Source organism: Humulus lupulus, chromosome 3, assembly GCF_963169125.1.
Source record: "Humulus lupulus chromosome 3, drHumLupu1.1, whole genome shotgun sequence".
NCBI classification, from domain to species: Eukaryota; Viridiplantae; Streptophyta; class Magnoliopsida; order Rosales; family Cannabaceae; genus Humulus; species Humulus lupulus.
In genome coordinates this window covers 95,887,324-95,904,217 of record NC_084795.1, presented here as the reverse complement: position 1 = coordinate 95,904,217, position 16,894 = coordinate 95,887,324, and positions in this window count along the sequence as shown.

Genomic DNA, 16,894 nt, shown 5'->3' with positions numbered 1-16,894 from the left:
TCTCAAACTTATTAAGGTGAGATACCGGGTCACCGTACCCATAAAGTTCGGAAGCGTAGGAATTTTAAACTTGCTAGGAGTCTCTGCCATAGCTATCCTCTGGACGAAAGGAGTGCCTTTCCTCCTGTCGTGGTCGATATGAGATGTTCTTCCCCCGACCAGCTGTTGTACTGCCTGGTTGAGGGCATCTATCTGGGCCTGCACAGTGACAGGAATCGCCGTGGCCTCTGTCGCTGGGGGGATTTTCTCGCCATGTCGCTCGCGGCGATCGTTGAGTACATCTCTCAAGTCCTCATCTCTTCTCCGCTGCTCGCTAGTCCCGAGCCGGTTGAAGACATTATTTTGCCTAGGCTACCCCCCAGCATCCCGTCTATTGGGTTGGTCATCTTGAGGTATCTGGCTCCTGCCTCCACCTCTTTCTTCATTCCTCCGACCGGTATTTCCTTTGCCTGAGTCGGCTTCATTATACCCATGGCCATCTCTGAATCTTGATTGGCTATGGTGGGATCGACTGTTCCCTCGATTTCCATCCCGGGTTGAAGCATCCCGAGCGTTAGAGGGTGGCCTGCGCTGGTCGTTGTGTCCTCGTGAATTATCATGCCGTGGGGGACCTCGGACCGCAGAGCCCAACTCTGAGTTCCTCCTGTTACCAGGAGGATGTTGTCCTCTGCTCGGAAGGTTCAGCTCGTCGCCCCTATGGCGTCTAGGACTACGAGGCTGATGCTCGGTCATATTCTGTCTCTGATGCGGGGGATTTCCGCGACCAGCTTGGGATGGAGGCTGTGCCTCAGGGTCCTATGGGACATCGTCATGAGGCACCTGAGGCTGCTCGGGCCTTTGTGGGCTTGAGGGTTGGATAGGCAGGCTAGGATTGGGACCCCTGTGGGGTGGCCCATTTGCATGTTGATCAGGCTGCGAGACAGGTGCGGCCTGATTCCTAGCCAATTGCAAGGCTGCCTCGAGGGCTGCCATGGCTTCGCTCTGGCGACGATCCATCTCCGCCTGCCTTTCGCATAACTCCGCGCGCTGCCGTTCAATCTCTTGATGCTGCTGCGCCATGATTTCGGCAGTACTTTCTTGATTGGCCCTCAGACTGGCCAGCTCTTCATGCAACGCCCCCAGAGTACTCTTTAGCGTCGCGTCATCCATTTCCTCTTCCTCAAAGTCCAAATGTGGCTCATCCTCAGCCACACTTGCAGGAGGAGGAGGAGGAGGCGGGTTTGATGGTGCAGCGGCGGCCGCCTGTCCAGTTTTCCTTGCAGTTTTCGCCATTGGTTTTTTCAACGATGATATATCAAGCTCTCAACGAAAGCATCAGAATGTTGACCCTGATTTTGGTCAACTGACACGGAGTCAAAATACGCTTGACGTGGATGAATGCGTTGAAAAGAATGTGATGACGAAAATAATAAAAACACGATAGTTTATAGTGGTTCGGCCCCAGAATCTGGTAATAACCTACGTCCACTTATATTGTTATTGATGTGAGAGTCAAAGGAGTGATCAAAGAACTAGGGTTCAATGAGTTTCACTAACCTCTGAAGAACAATACTGTTATACCCAGATTTCGAGCCATAGTGAATGTGACCTCGAAAGCTGAGTTTGCAACAAATGGTCTCGCAAGGATTGGGGTATGCTCCAGGATGGTATATCGAGTCTGAGAAGTACGATGTATGATCTCGAATGTGGTGACCTCGAAATGATCTCGATCTCGAAAGGTAGCTCTGAGAACACCCTCATCTTCAGGAACAACTTCGGAGCAGGGGTCTTGAGCTCGATGTACTATCTCGAAAGAAATGTTAGCTCGGGAGATGTCAGTGGCTCGCACAATGACGTGAAACCTGAGATGCTAAAGTCTTGGAGATACGCTATAACCACCTTGAATATCTACAAGTATTGTAAACATGAGATGTAATCCTCATTTATTGATGTAAATCCCCAAGAATCGTGGGATATTATTTAGTCAGTTATGCGTTTCCTGGTCTTCAGGGACGTTTCCTTTTTTATCTGATTAAAGGCATTTAAAGCCATTTATTTCATTCACAAAAGAGTAACTACCCAAAATATGTGGGATAGTATTCTGCATCCTTCTCTATAAATAGAGAAGCCATGCCCCATTGTAATGGACCGAAATTCTGATCCTTGAGAGAAACTCTGGAGAATTCATGCTAAAGAATTTTTCAGAGATAATCTTAAGATTAATAACAGAGACTCGTGGACTAGGCAGATTTAACTGCTGAACCACGTAAAAAACCATGTGTTTGATTTGTTTGTTCCGTTTGGCCATCGTCATTCATTGTTTTTGTGCTCTTCTTTTATCTGTTGACGAAAAACGGCATCAACAGTTTGGTGCTTTCATTGAGAGCCTTAAGCATTCATCCCTGAGAGATTCATGGCCGCAAACAATCAGAACACTCCTGAAGAAAATTACCTAAGGCGTCCTGGAAAACAACCAATGGAGAACCCGGATGCTGATGAAAGAAGTGGGTCCTCTGATTCCCGGGGACCACCTCCACAACCAAGGGATGAGGACATGTACTACAATCCTGAACGTTATGTTCCTATTGTAGAACTAGAAAATCGGCAACTGAAACAGCTGCTGGCAGAAGCCAACAAACGGAATGAGGAGTTGACTAGGATGGCCGCAGAGGCGCAGGTGGCTCAGCCCCCGCCTCCGCGTGAAAACCAAGTCCTTCCTTCGAGGGACATGCATGTTCCTCCCCGGAGGCCCCGTGGACGTCCACGGAAAGATGCTGCCACAAGGAGGCCGACTCAACCTCCGGCACCAGCAGAGCCATCTGCTCCTTCTAGGCCCCAGAGGAGTACCCGACCTCAGGTCCCGCCTAATCCACCTGTGGAAGTGCCTGGAGGAACTGAGAATAACCGAGCTCCTGCTGAGGCTCGGACTCAGGTTCCTGGTAGTGCACCGAACGCGACTGACCCATCTCGGGCAAATTCTGGACCCTCTAGGCCGAGGCAAGGGCGGCCACCACCGTCGCCTATACGGTTCCCTCCGTCTCCCGTAAGATATCCTTCACCTCCCCGTAGAAACGCTCAACCTGTTCGAAATCAGGATCAAGGGCGTACAGGGGAAAGACAAGAAAACAGGGAGACATTCCGGGAGCGGAGAGGCGCACCATCTGAGAGAAGTCAGACGTCTCGGTCTCGCACTGCGGAGACGAGGCGACGTGGGAAGAATCCACCACGAAATGACCGATCAATGAGTTTCACCAGTGACGAGTCCGGAGAGACCAGGTCCGTCAGTAAACACGACCGAGGTCGTAAAAATACTGGAAGTCGCAAGAATCGTTCTGACCTGCGAAATCGTCTAAATCAGAGCAGGGGGAAGGGAGATCAGACAAATCCGGACCTAAGGAATCACCTAAATGGGCGTAGAGATCCCTCACGGAGGCGCGAGCCTGGGATCATAATCAATGAATGTCAATTCCAGACACCACCTAAGGACCCAGTCCAAGAAAGGATTGATCAGCTCAAAAAAGCCTTTAGGCTTTTAAAGAATGAACGAGGGAATGGTCGATACGAGGACTCTGATGAGGATCTCGAGCCGTTTGCTCCTAATATTTCCAACACTCAGTTTCCTCAAGGGTTCCGGATTCCTCACGTCCCAGCGTTTGAAGGAAAAATCGACCCATGCAGCCACCTAAGTACCTTCAACACTATTATGAGAGCTAGTAACGTGGGTTACGAGCTCAGGTGCATGTTGTTTCCAACATCATTGGCCGGACCTGCCAGGAGTTGGTTCGAGAAGTACAAGAGACACTCGATAACTTCATGGGATCAGTTGTCTAGAGACTTCAAGAAGCAGTTCCGAGCTATGATGGGAGTCAGACCAGAGGCATCCACTTTGACTAACGTCCGACAACAGCCGGGCGAAACACTGAAGAGCTACCTGACAAGATTTAATCTAGAGGTCGCCCGAGCTCGGGATGTGGATGACAGTGGGCACCTGATGGCTATCGGAGCTGGTGTGTTACCCGGAAGCGCCCTTTGGGATGACATGCAAGGGAAACCGGTGAGGTCAATAACCGAGTTTAACAGACAGGCGCAGAGATTTGTCAATGTAGAGGAGGCGAGGTCAACGCTCAAGGCGACCTCGCAGACCGAAACTACAACGATAAACATTAACTCCACCTCAACCTCGGCTGACCCAGTAGCTCCACAGCCTACCTTGGAGAATCCCTCCAAGAGGAAAAAGAGCGAGGGAAATAACCCCGAGGCTGAAGGAGGAAAGAAGAAGAAAGGAGAAAGGTATTTCTCCGTATATAAAGTGCACACCGAGCTCAACGAGTCTCGGGAAAACATATACCTGGCTAATGAAAACCAGGTCCCCTTCAGGCGTTCGGAGCCAATGAGGAATCAAAAATCCAAGAGGGATTCCAGTAAGTATTGCCGGTTCCACAGAGACACCGGACACACAACTGATGAGTGCCGACAGCTGAAGGACGAGATCGAAGGGTTGATCTCGAGAGGTTATTTCCGGCAGTATGTCAAAAACCAGAGTACTGGATAGACTACTGCAAGCCAGAGAATAGCCGCGCCTTCGGCGGCACAGAATAATAACTCCCGATCTCGGGAAGAAGACAGGCCCCCGCCGATAGATGGAGAGGACGTAATAACCATCTCGGGAGGTCCTCATCTCGCAGGAGGGGGTAGAAATGCTCAAAAGCGATACGTGAATGAGCTGAAGACAGGGGACGGGTCTCCTTATGAACCCGAACCAAGGGCACCAAAAAGCCAGAGAGTTGAAACTCAACCTATAACCTTCACCGAGGAATATGCCTCTCATGTCTAGTTCCCTCATCATGATCCATTAGTCATCACCCTGCAGCTTGCCAACAAAAGAGTGCACCGAGTTCTCATAGATAATGGGAGCTCAGTTAAGATTCTTTATAAAGCAACACTAGAGAAAATGGGACTCTCCCTTCGCGACCTGAAGGCTCGTGCAACCACTTTGTACGGCTTTTCTGGAGAAGGAACCGCCTGTATGGGGTCCATCGAACTCCCTGTGACCTTGGGAGACTATCCAATCTCGGTGACCAAGATGATGGAGTTCGTGGTAGTAGAGTTACCATCTGCCTACAATGTACTGCTCGGGAGACCCGCCCTGGTCAGGCTGGGGGCAGTTTCATCTGTAAGGCATCTAGCCCTTAAGTTCCCAACTCCGAGCGGGGTCGGAACATTAAGAGGAGATCAATTGGCAGGGAGAGAGTGTTACAGCATCTCTTTGAGGGGAAAGAAACAAACGAGCGCTCAAGCACTCGTTATCATACAAAATAAGGATGGGACGGTTTTAGAAATTGACGAGGAAATCGATCCAAGGATTGAGGAGAAAGTTGACCTCGAACCATTGGAAGAGCTCGAAGAAGTTCAGCTCGACGAAGCTGAACCCTCGAAGAAGGTAAAGGTCGGAAAGCACCTCCTAGACGAAGCAAAATAGCAATTAATTTGCTTTCTGAAGAAAAACCAGGATGTCTTCGCATGGTCACACTCAGACATGGTGGGGATAAGCCCAAATGTTGCGAGCCACGCATTGAATATAGACAAAAGCTTTCCCCCGAAGCAACAAAAGCGAAGACAGCTGGACAAGGATAGAAAGAAAGCACTAAAGGAGGAAGTTGACAGGCTGAAAGCAAACAATTTCATCAGGGACGCTTTTTACCCTGACTGGGTAGCCAATCCAGTGTTGGTCCCGAAGCCCAATGGGACGTGGAGAACCTGCATTGACTACTCGGACCTCAACAAGGCCTGCTCGAAAGACTGTTTTCCGCTGCCAAGAATTGACCAGCTCGTGGATGCCACGGCGGGGCATGGCCTGATGTTGTTCATGGATGCCTATTCTGGATATAACCAGATTCCCATGCATGCCCCCGACCAAGAGCATACGAGTTTCATCACAGATAAAGGGCTCTACTGCTACAATGTCATGCCATTCGGACTCAAGAATGCTGGAGCCACGTACCAGCGGCTTGTAAACATGATGTTTTCAGAGCAAATAGGGAACAACATGGAAGTTTACGTTGATGACATGCTTGTAAAGTCTCAACTTAACAAGAACCATGTTGACGATCTCGAAGAGTGCTTTGGCGTACTCAGGAAATACAACATGAAGCTAAATCCTATGAAGTGCACTTTTGGGGTGTCTTCGGGAAAATTTCTAGGCTTCATTGTCAACTCTCGAGGGATCGAGGCTAATCCCGACAAAATAAAGGCCCTGATTGATATGCCTTCACCTCGGAAGCATAAAGATGTCCAAAGCTTGACTGGGAGGATGGCCGCCCTGAGCAGATTCATCTCGAAGTCAACGGATCGTGGCCTTCCATTCTTCAACTTATTGAAAGGAAGTAAGAAGTTTGAATGGACAGAGGAGTGCGAGCTGGCCTTTCAAGAGCTCAAAAAGCACTTAGCCGAACCGCCCATCCTCTCGAAGCCTGAGACGGGAGAAGTATTGTTCCTATACCTCTCAACCACCGAACACGCGATAAGCGCGGTGCTCGTTCGGGAGGAAGAGAAGGTGCAGAAACCCGTCTATTACATCAGTAAAAGATTACTGGGGGCAGAGTCAAGATATCCATTGATGGAGAAGCTTGCCCTCAGCCTAATCCACTCATCTCGCAAGCTCCGCCCCTACTTTCAGGCACATCCCATCCATGTACTGACAGATCAACCACTTAGGCAAGTCCTGTCTAAACCAGAGGCGTCAGGTCGGCTCCTTAAATGGGCTGTTGAGCTCAGACAGTTCGAGATCACTTACCACCCAAGAACGACCATTAAGGCACAAGCCTTGGCAGACTTCATAGTGGAGTGCACTGGTATAGCCGACGACGAGGTAATAACCACGGCCCACGAGCTGTGGAAACTTTACGTCGACGGCTCGTCAAATGAAAATGGAGCGGGGACAGGAGTCATTCTGATCACTCCTGCAGGGAGAAAATTTCACTCTGCTTTAAGATTTGGCTTCAAGGCGTCTAATAATGAAGCTGAGTACGAGGCTCTACTCGCGGGACTACGAATAGCAAAAGAGCTCAAGGCCAAAGCCATACATTGCTACAGCGACTCCCAGCTCGTGGTTAATCAAATCTTGGGGGAGTACCAGGCTCGTGGCACAAGAATGGCAGCTTATCTGGAGAAGGCAAAATCCGCATTGGAGTATTTCGAGTTTTATGCAATCGAACAGGTTCCCCGAGAACAAAACTCAAATGCAGATGCCTTAGCTCGGCTCGCCACTTCAGCCGAAAATGAGGAGCTGAATGTTATACCCGTAGAACACCTATCAGCACCCAGCATTGCTGAACCAGACGAGGAAGATGTGTGTATGATTGAAACAGAACCAACCTGGATGAGTCCGATAGTTGATTATCTCGAAAATGGAATTCTTCCAAGAGATCGAAATCAAGCTCGAAGGTTGATGTATAAACTTCCTCGTTACACCATTATGGATGGAAAGTTAAACAGAAGAGGGTACTCCATGCCGCTGCTTAGATGTGTAACTCCTCCCGAGGCTAAGACGATCGTTGAAGAAATTCATGAAGGGTTCTGCGGAGACCATACCGGGGGGCATAGCCTATCCAAGAAGATTATACGCCAAGGATATTTCTGGCCAACCATAAAAACAGACTCTTTTGAGTACGTGAAAAAGTGCGACAAATGCCAGAGATTCGCCACGATACCCCGAGCTCCACCTTCCGAACTGACCATGTTGACATTCCCATGGCCTTTCGCGGTATGGGGCATCGACCTCATAGGCTCACTCCCAACTAGCAAAGGCGGAGTCAAATATGCTGTGGTCGCCGTTGATTACTTCACGAAATGGACGGAGGCTGAACCATTGGCAACCATAACTTCGAAAAAGATCCTTGATTTCGTGGTAAAGAACATCGTATGCTGATATGGAGTACCAAGAAAGATTGTATCTGATAACGGAACCCAGTTCGATTGCGACTTATTCACCAACTTTTGTAACAAGAACGGTATAATAAAGAGTTTTTCATCAGTGGCTCACCCTCAAGCGAATGGTCAGGTCGAAGCCGTTAACAAAACTCTCAAGAGCTCTCTAAAGAAAAAGTTAGAAGAGGCAAAGGGACGATGGCCCGAGGAATTGCCTCAAGTCCTTTGGGGATATAGGACTACAGCTCGGACATCAACAGGACATACTCCGTTCTCTCTAGCGTACGGCTGCGAGGCGATGTTGCCCATCGAGGTCAAAATTCCGACGATCCGAACTCAGATTTATGATCAAAGTTCCAATCATAATCAGCTCGAAGAAACCCTAGACTTGATCGAAGAAAAAAGAGAAGAGGCTCAGCTGAGAAATGCCGCTTACCAGCAACGAACCACGAGATATTTCAATAAGAGGGTTCGAGATCGAAAGTTCGGAGTGGGAGACTTAATTTTGAGACGAGTATTCTTAGCAACCCGAGATCCAGCAGCTGGGGTGCTCGGGCCGAACTGGGAAGGACCATACTAGATAGAGTCAGTCATCCGACCTGGCGTATACAAACTTGCGAGATTAGATGGGAGCCTGATACCTCGAGCATGGAATGGCGAACACCTTAGACCATATTATCAATAGTGTAGAAAGTGTCGCCTGTAACCATGATTTTCTATCTGTATTTAGTTTGTTTTTGAATTTCATCAAATAAAGGGTCTACTTTGTTTCACATGTAATTTATTGTTATTTTTGCAATCTCTCTTAATTTAATAATCTATGGTCACACTCATAGGATATTCAGGGGGCATCATTGGTATACATACCACCAGCTTAAAAAATAAAAAATATACATAAAGTATTTGGATATAACCAAGTACGCGAGCTTAGATAGTTCGGACATAACCGAACTACCAAAAAGATAAAAGTATTTGGAGATAACCAAGTACGCGAGCTTAGATAGTTCGGACATAACCGAACTACCAAAAAGATAAAAGTATTTGGAGATAACCAAGTACGCGAGCTTAGATAGTTCGGACATAACCGAACTACCAAAAACCTAAAACGTTTGGAGTTAACCAGATGTGCAAACTTAACAAGTCTGGAACAAACCAGCCAAAAAATTAGTCGATAAGTAGGAACCTAAACCTATTTCGAGATAAGTCGAGATCGAGGCTGGAATATCTTAAAGAAAAATAGTTTTGAACTCTTAACCTCGGAGCAAAAACTGAGGATGAGGAAAGAACTCTTAGCCTCGGAGCAAAAACTGAGGATGAGGAAAAGTGACTAAACAAAAAAAGATATAACCAGATCATTCATATTACACACCATATAAGTACTCTTGAGTTCATGGTAAAAGTAATATCCGACCTTGATAAGTAACGAGGTCGAAAGCGAATAATTCGAATAAACTATGCATGAATGCATCCAATTTCGAGCCTAAAATTCAAACTATGTTTGTATGAATAAATAAACATAACCGGTTCATCAATATAAAAATGTGCAAAATATTTCGAGCCAAGAAATGTAAGCATATAAAAGAATAGTAAAGGGAATTGTATCAGCCCCGTGGGCATAAATTAAAATAATTACAGAAATAAGGGGACGCAGCCCCGATAACTGATCTCCCCGAGGTCAGATTCAAAGAAGAGGAGTCTCCTTGGCCTTCTCAGCATCAGTGGCACCGGACCCCTCAGGACGAATAGCATGGCTATCCTCCTGAGCTTCCTCCGAAACAGTGCCCGGAGCAACCTTTTCCTTCTCGAGCTGCTCAGCCTTCTCCTTCTCAAGCCGTTCAGCCTCTTCCTTCTCGAGCCGAGCATTCCATCGTTCAAGAAACGGCGCCTCGTGGGGACCCAAAAAGCTGGTGTCCAGCTCTTCGTTATAAGCCCACATCCGGTACATGGCTGAGTCGACCGCCGTTTCCTTCTTTTCTTTGTACTCGGCAGTAAGGCGAGCTTTGACATCCTCTATAAGGTCGAAGGTGGCAGTCTTGTCCTCCTCGAGCTTCTTATTGGTCTCCCGAAGTTGGGTGTTATCTTTCTTTTGCTCCTCGAGTTCAGTTTTCAGCTTTCCAAGCTCCTTGGCCATATCCTCACGCTCCTTAACCACTGCGTCGAGCTTAGCATTCGCCGCCTTCAGATCATCGTTCGCTCTAAGGTGGAGGTCCTTCGCCTCTTGGGCATGGGTCCTGCTCGAATGGATCTCGTTATTAAGCTCATAATTGAGCTGGGCCGTGAAGGGAAGAGCCTGAAAAAAGGAAGAAACCACCATTAGCCTCAAGACAGCATGGATATAAGCGAAAGAAATATGGAAAAATACTTACTGCAGCGGTGTGCTCGATACTCTTCTCGTAGAGAACAGTGCGGTCTCGGGTGCCAGTTAGGCACTGCCACTGGAGAGCTTCGAAACTGCCGTAGCTCTAGCCGATCCGGGACATGACATCCGAAATCAGCGTAGATCCGTGAGGTCCGGCAGCGTTATCCACCACATATGAGTCCATATGGGTGGAGATGGTTAGCTTCTGAGCTCGAGAAGCAGAAGGTCTCTTGGCGAGCTGAGAAGAAGACGTTTGACCCACCACAGGAGTTTGAGACTCAACCACGACAGGGGTACCAGCCAGCGAGGCCAGTGCCACCGCAGAGACGACGGCCTGCGAGGATGGCATCGTCGTGGGGGCGCTAGTCTGGCCAGTCGACGCAGCAGCAGAGCTCGAGCCGGTGGGGGAGGAGGAGGCGTTTTCTTAGATCTCTTGGAGCCTTTCCCCGGCTGGCTGGTTTTCAGTCCCCCTGCCCTGGGGCGTTCGCTCCTCTTGGCACCCGCATTGTCAATAAGGGTGTCAAGGTCGGAGTCCATATCGCCTGCACAAGTCAACACAGTGAATCAGTAAAAGAGGTGTACAAGTTACTTCAGTATCACAGACGTAGCGAGTGATGGTAGAAAAAACCTAACTGGAACTTTCCCCCGAGCTCGAGCTTGGGGACCATGAAATTCCCCCGTCTTCAGAAGAGGTGGGGGGAGTGCCTTCCCTATAAGTTGGTGATAACCTCGAGAGGTCCCTATAATCATTGGTCCCATACTGCACAGCTATCCCATTCCACACCTCGTCCGTGGAGTACATAGTGTCGTATTTCCCGAGCCCACTATCAAACCTATGGACACAGTCGTCTACCCAAATCCATATGTAGAAGTGGTATCTATCCTGTGGGCACGAGACTAACCTATTGGGCCTGTGTTTTAGCAAAGTAGGGGACCACATTCTCGAAGTAGGAAGGGTTTTACCTTCATCTGAGTCCGAGCTCGAGCCCTCATCGTTGGCTTCATTCCCAGATCGCGGACTCCTCAAGCGAACTGGGAGAGATGCCCTATTTTCTCTCCTCGGAAGTAGGGTGCTTGTGGGCTGTGGCACCTCCTCCCAACGTTCGTATTTTTTGTTAGACCAGTCAAAGGTTGACTGGCCTTCTCCCAACAACCCACAGGCTCGGAGCTGGTCCTCATGAAGAAGATACGAGAGAGACCTCCTACCATAAGGAAGTCGGAGCAAGGCTTCTCTGTGTTCCCTCATTGTCTTGGAGGGGGAGGGACGCTGAAAATTAGCTGAAAGGCGAAGCACATTTCAGCTAAGTATGGTCTTAAGGGCTAAAACTCCGAACTCAAAAAAAAAGTAAAAGTAACAATAGTACTTACGAATCCGCCTGAAAGAACGATGTCGAGACGGGGACAGACCGTCTGTCCAGAAAAAAGCCTTTTTGGAGTCAGGAGGGTGGTTTGGAAGATCTTCAAAAATCTTCGTCTCTTTGGGATAGCTCGAGAGGTAGTAAGAACCATCCCCTCCCCGAGCTCGGGAGGGGTTACTTTTCAAACAAAAGAGATATAGAATCTCTTGAGGAGAGGGTCCTTTCCACTGCAGCTCATGATACAAGGACCTCAGGGCAGACAGCACCCTGTACGAATTGGTGTTGAGTTGGAATGGAGCCAACCCAACGAAATCAATGAAGTCTCTGAAAAAGGACTTCAAGGGCAGCAGAGCTCCCGCCCTTATATGTTCCTGGCTCCAGGCCGCGTTTTTCACACTGGCATCGCGGCCCCCAGGGGCGAAACAACTCCGTTCATGACTAGCCGGAGCTCGACACTTCAGGGTGTCCAACGAACTAAGGCCATGGAGGGCCAAGATGTCAGTTATTTGGTCGGTGGTGGTAACCGAGCTCTGGTAGAACTCGGCTTCGAACATCTCCCTCCTAGGCTGCGAAGACGAAGGCTCCGCCATTAAAGAAAATTGGAGTACCCCCGAATGATATGCAACCGTGACTTTTAACGCAGGGTCGAGGGGGATTGGCCTAGGTCCTGGGCTGGGCTCCGGATAGATGGCCTCCCGAAGAACTTTTCTCTTCTTTTCAATGACCTCGTCTATCTAACGGCGATAGTGGGCTCGAGTGTCCTCTTGCTCGCGCGCAAGCTCGTATTCTTTTATCCGACGCTGATTCCGGGCGAACAGCGATTCTGGGCTCGGTGATTTAGGCTCGTAAGGGATGGCTCGCAATGACCCCCACCGTCTTTCCAGATTCTGTGACATCTAACGAGAAAGAAAAAATGGTGAGGGCCATGCATGCAAGAATCACGAGCTCGATGGTATGAGCCCGGGGATTTAGGAACAAAAAATTAAATATTGAGACCCTTACTAAAGAGTCAGAGCGTGTGTTCCACAGGAAAGAAAAGGAGCGTGGGTGATCTTTTGAAAATCCCGAAATTCAAGGGAAAGAAAGGTGGCGGTTAGCCAGGAAGGGCATTCTTGGGTTTCGTGCATTTGTCAAGGACAAGGGTTCTTACCCGAAAACTTAATGTACAAGAAACATGGCCTAAAATTTTCAAAACCCAGAAAGTTGAAACTTCGCTCAAACGTTAAAACTGGATATAAACCAGTGGTGCGAAATCCAGCAGGGGAAGTCTGGGAAACTTGAAAGCCTATCGAAATGAAACCCCCTATCTTATTATGCTAAGAACGTAAACTAGCATACACAGCAAAAACAGTATAAAGAACAATAAAAATGGCATACTTACACAGTGATGGTGATTGCAGCAAAATCGTCGATTGGAGAAGAGGTTTCAAGAAAGAACTCACTGACTCGAACATACTAGGATTTCTTTGTTTCTTGGGTCGAGAAAACATGCGCGGGACAGAAGCTTTTTAGGAGAGTCTCTGGTTCTCTGGTTGTTTTTCTTTTCTTGCTTACGATGAACAAACGTGAAGAAGAAGACGAAGAGGGGGGTCTTGTATATGTAGGTGGGAAAATGGAATTAATCAGGAGCGTCGAGTGAAATTCTCACTAGATCGAACGGATGGGGATTAATGACAAGAAGGCGCCAAAAAGTTGTCAGACGGACGATCGTGGGCGTGTTCCCAAGGTACTCAAGTACCTAAAGTGAGCAATACCCAGCTGACACGTGACCATTTTGCGAAAGTGTATGACGGTACGGTTCCCAGAAAAGGTAGTTCAAAAGTTTCCTTCTCTTAGGATTCGAACAAATACTTTTGAGGGGGCAAGATGTTATACCCAGATTTCGAGCCATAGTGAATGTGACCTCGAAAGCTGAGTTTGCAACAAATGGTCTCGCAAGGATTGGGGTATGCTCCAGGATGGTATATCGAGTCTGAGAAGTACGATGTATGATCTCGAATGTGGTGACCTCGAAATGATCTCGATCTCGAAAGGTAGCTCTGTGAACACCTTCATCTTCAGGAACAACTTCGGAGCAGGGGTCTTGAGCTCGATGTACTATCTTGAAAGAAATGTTAGCTCGGGAGATGTCAGTGGCACGCACAATAACGTGAAACCTGAGATGCTAAAGTCTTGGAGATACGCTATAACCACCTTGAATATCTACAAGTATTGTAAACATGAGATGTAATCCTCATATATTGATGTAAATCCCCAAGAATCGTGGGATATTATTTAGTCAGTTATGCGTTTCCTGGTCTTCAGGGACGTTTCCTTTTTTATCTGATTAAAGGCATTTAAAGCCATTTATTTTATTCACAAAAGAGTAACTACCCAAAATATGTGGGATAGTATTCTGCATCCTTCTCTATAAATAGAGAAGCCATGCCCCATTGTAATGGACCGAAATTCTGATCCTTGAGAGAAACTCTGGAGAATTCATGCTAAAGAATTTTTCAGAGACAATCTTAAGATTAATAACAGAGACTTGTGGACTAGGCAGATTTAACTGCTGAACCGCGTAAAAAACCGTGTGTTTGATTTGTTTGTTCCGTTTGGCCATCGTCATTCATTGTTTTTGTGCTCTTCTTTTATCTGTTGACGAAAAACGGCGTCAACAAATACAATATCTCAGATAGAATTACTCTAGTCTCAAATAATTCGAAAGCCAAAAGTCTCTTCCTTGAGCTATCTTTCTCTATTTATAGGCTCAAGGGGGATTACATGAGTTTGTTACAGATATTCTCTCCTAAATAATCGGATATTCAGGATATTGTGGGAGTCAATTTCGGGATTTACAAAGATCTTTATGGAAACATCATGTTGCATGCGGAACCATCGACCAGACTGGTCGCAGGTAAGACTAGGCCGCCTACTGCTTATAATGTGCATTCTGGTTGATATCCTAGCAGAGTTCCTCCAAGTGTCAGCCACGTGTCCAGGAATCACTTGCCACGTCATCTATGCCAGTTTTTTGGATAACAAAACCTGTTGAGACTTAAATGATTTTGAAAAAAAGTAACCTCGATTTAGCTTAACTAAGTAACATGGTACATTTAATATTTATTGATCAAACATGTTGAGACTTGATTGATTCTGAAATAAAAACAACCTAGTATTGTTAAAAGTAATTTGTTAGTTGACTCTTTGCCTTTTTAGTTTAATGAAATAACTTGTTACTAAAATTTTATTGATCAACTTGTTGATACTTGATTTATTTTTAAAAAAAAATAACATTTCAGTTCATTCTTTATCTTTTTAGCTTAACAAAGTAAATTGATACCTACAATTGATCAAACATGTTGAAACTTGATTGATTTTTTATAAAGTAAGTTGGTATTGTAAAGAGTCATTTATGAGTTGATTCTTAGTCTTTTTAGCTTAATGAAGTAACTTGGTACTTGCAATTTTTAACGATAATTTGAAAGGAAAGAGAAGGATGACGAAGGACTGAAGGGCACAAATGACTTGGTCGACATGCTTGGGGTCGTTAATGGCATAGATCACTTCTCCAACCTTGTCAATGACTTGAGCCTCTACGACCTTCTTTCTCCTTGCTCCCCCATCCTCCATTTCCCTCATCTTTGCTTTCGTTCTTCCCTGTTGGAGCCTTCACTTGTATGTAGTGTTTGGACAAAGAAAAATTACAAAAAAATAAATATAAAAATTTATTTATATATTCTCTTTTACCCTTATTTTTAGCTTATTTTTTTCATTAGAAAAAATGTTAATAATTTCACATTTTTATGTGTTTTGACTACTATATTTTTACGTAAAACAACAGCCAATTGTAAATATATTTTTTGAAAGCATTAGTAGAAATAGTCAAAACACATCAAAAAAGAGTGAATATCTTTATTTAATCCAAATTAGATAATCTAAAATTCATAATATATTATTTTTTGAATTTTGTTGTATGAAGTTTAAATATAAACGCTGCATTTTTTTATTATTTGAAAGTTTAATGTGTAAGTTTATAGAAATCATTAAATACTAAAGGTAAAATATATAAAGGAATTACACAGTAAAATCTATATTGGAAAATAAATAAAAATAAAACTGAGCTGAAATGATATACAAATTGAAGGAAATGAACAGTTTTTACATGGAACAATTTAAAAAAAAAATTACAATAATGAGAATGTAATAACGAAAAATACCCCAAAAAGTAATACAATTCTCTTAATAATAAGGCGATAGCTAAAAATGGAATTATTTTACAAAAACATAAAAAATATGGAAAGATTTTTCCACAAAATTAGTAGAGATTAGGAAAAGGACATTAATTAAGCAAAATCTCTCACAACTCATTACAATAATATTTTATATTACTATATTAATACTGATAATACTAATTTCATTTCTATATTCAAATCTTAACTATTTTTAAATTTTAATTAATAAGATTATTTTTTATTTTATATATTGTTTTTAAATATCATTTATCAATAACCTTAAATAATAGGATGTGTAATTATAACTTCTCATTTTACTATCTTTTTCACATTGTCATGCATTTCAAAAAAATAATATATATATAAAATAATAACCGTCAAAAAAATAAATCAATAACAATCATAAAATAATATTAAAAAATAATATATATATTTATATATATATAAAGATACATTATACAAAAGAAAAAGATTTGGTTAGGTATATGCGTTTTTTTTTAACAATATAACTTGGTAATTAAAAAATATATAATTTGAATTATTTTTATAAAAAAAATCTTAACTTTTTAAGTTGTAGTGTTTAACACTTGCCACATAATACATAACAATAAAGTTTATAAATATCTGATTTTTTTAATACAAACACTAAACCAAAATTAAACAATCAATGTATAAAAAGGAAAAAATAAACATGTAAAAAAATAAAAATTTATTTAACAAAAAAAAAAACAGGTAAAGAACTTTGAGAAATTAAACAACTTGAAGAATATAAAAAGAAACATAATAAAAATATCACATTTTAAGTAAAAGATAAACATTTATTTTGAAAAAAAATAAATACAGTTAAGGACTCTCAGAAGCTAAACAATTTGGTGAATTAAAAAAATAAACATTTTATAAAAATATCATATATGAGGTAAAAAAAAATAAACATTTACTTAACAAAAAATAAATCAAGTTAGGGACTATAAAAAACTAAACAATTTGGAGAATATAAAAAAAATAACACATATTCAATTCACATCCTAAACATACTGAAAACAACAATTAAATATATA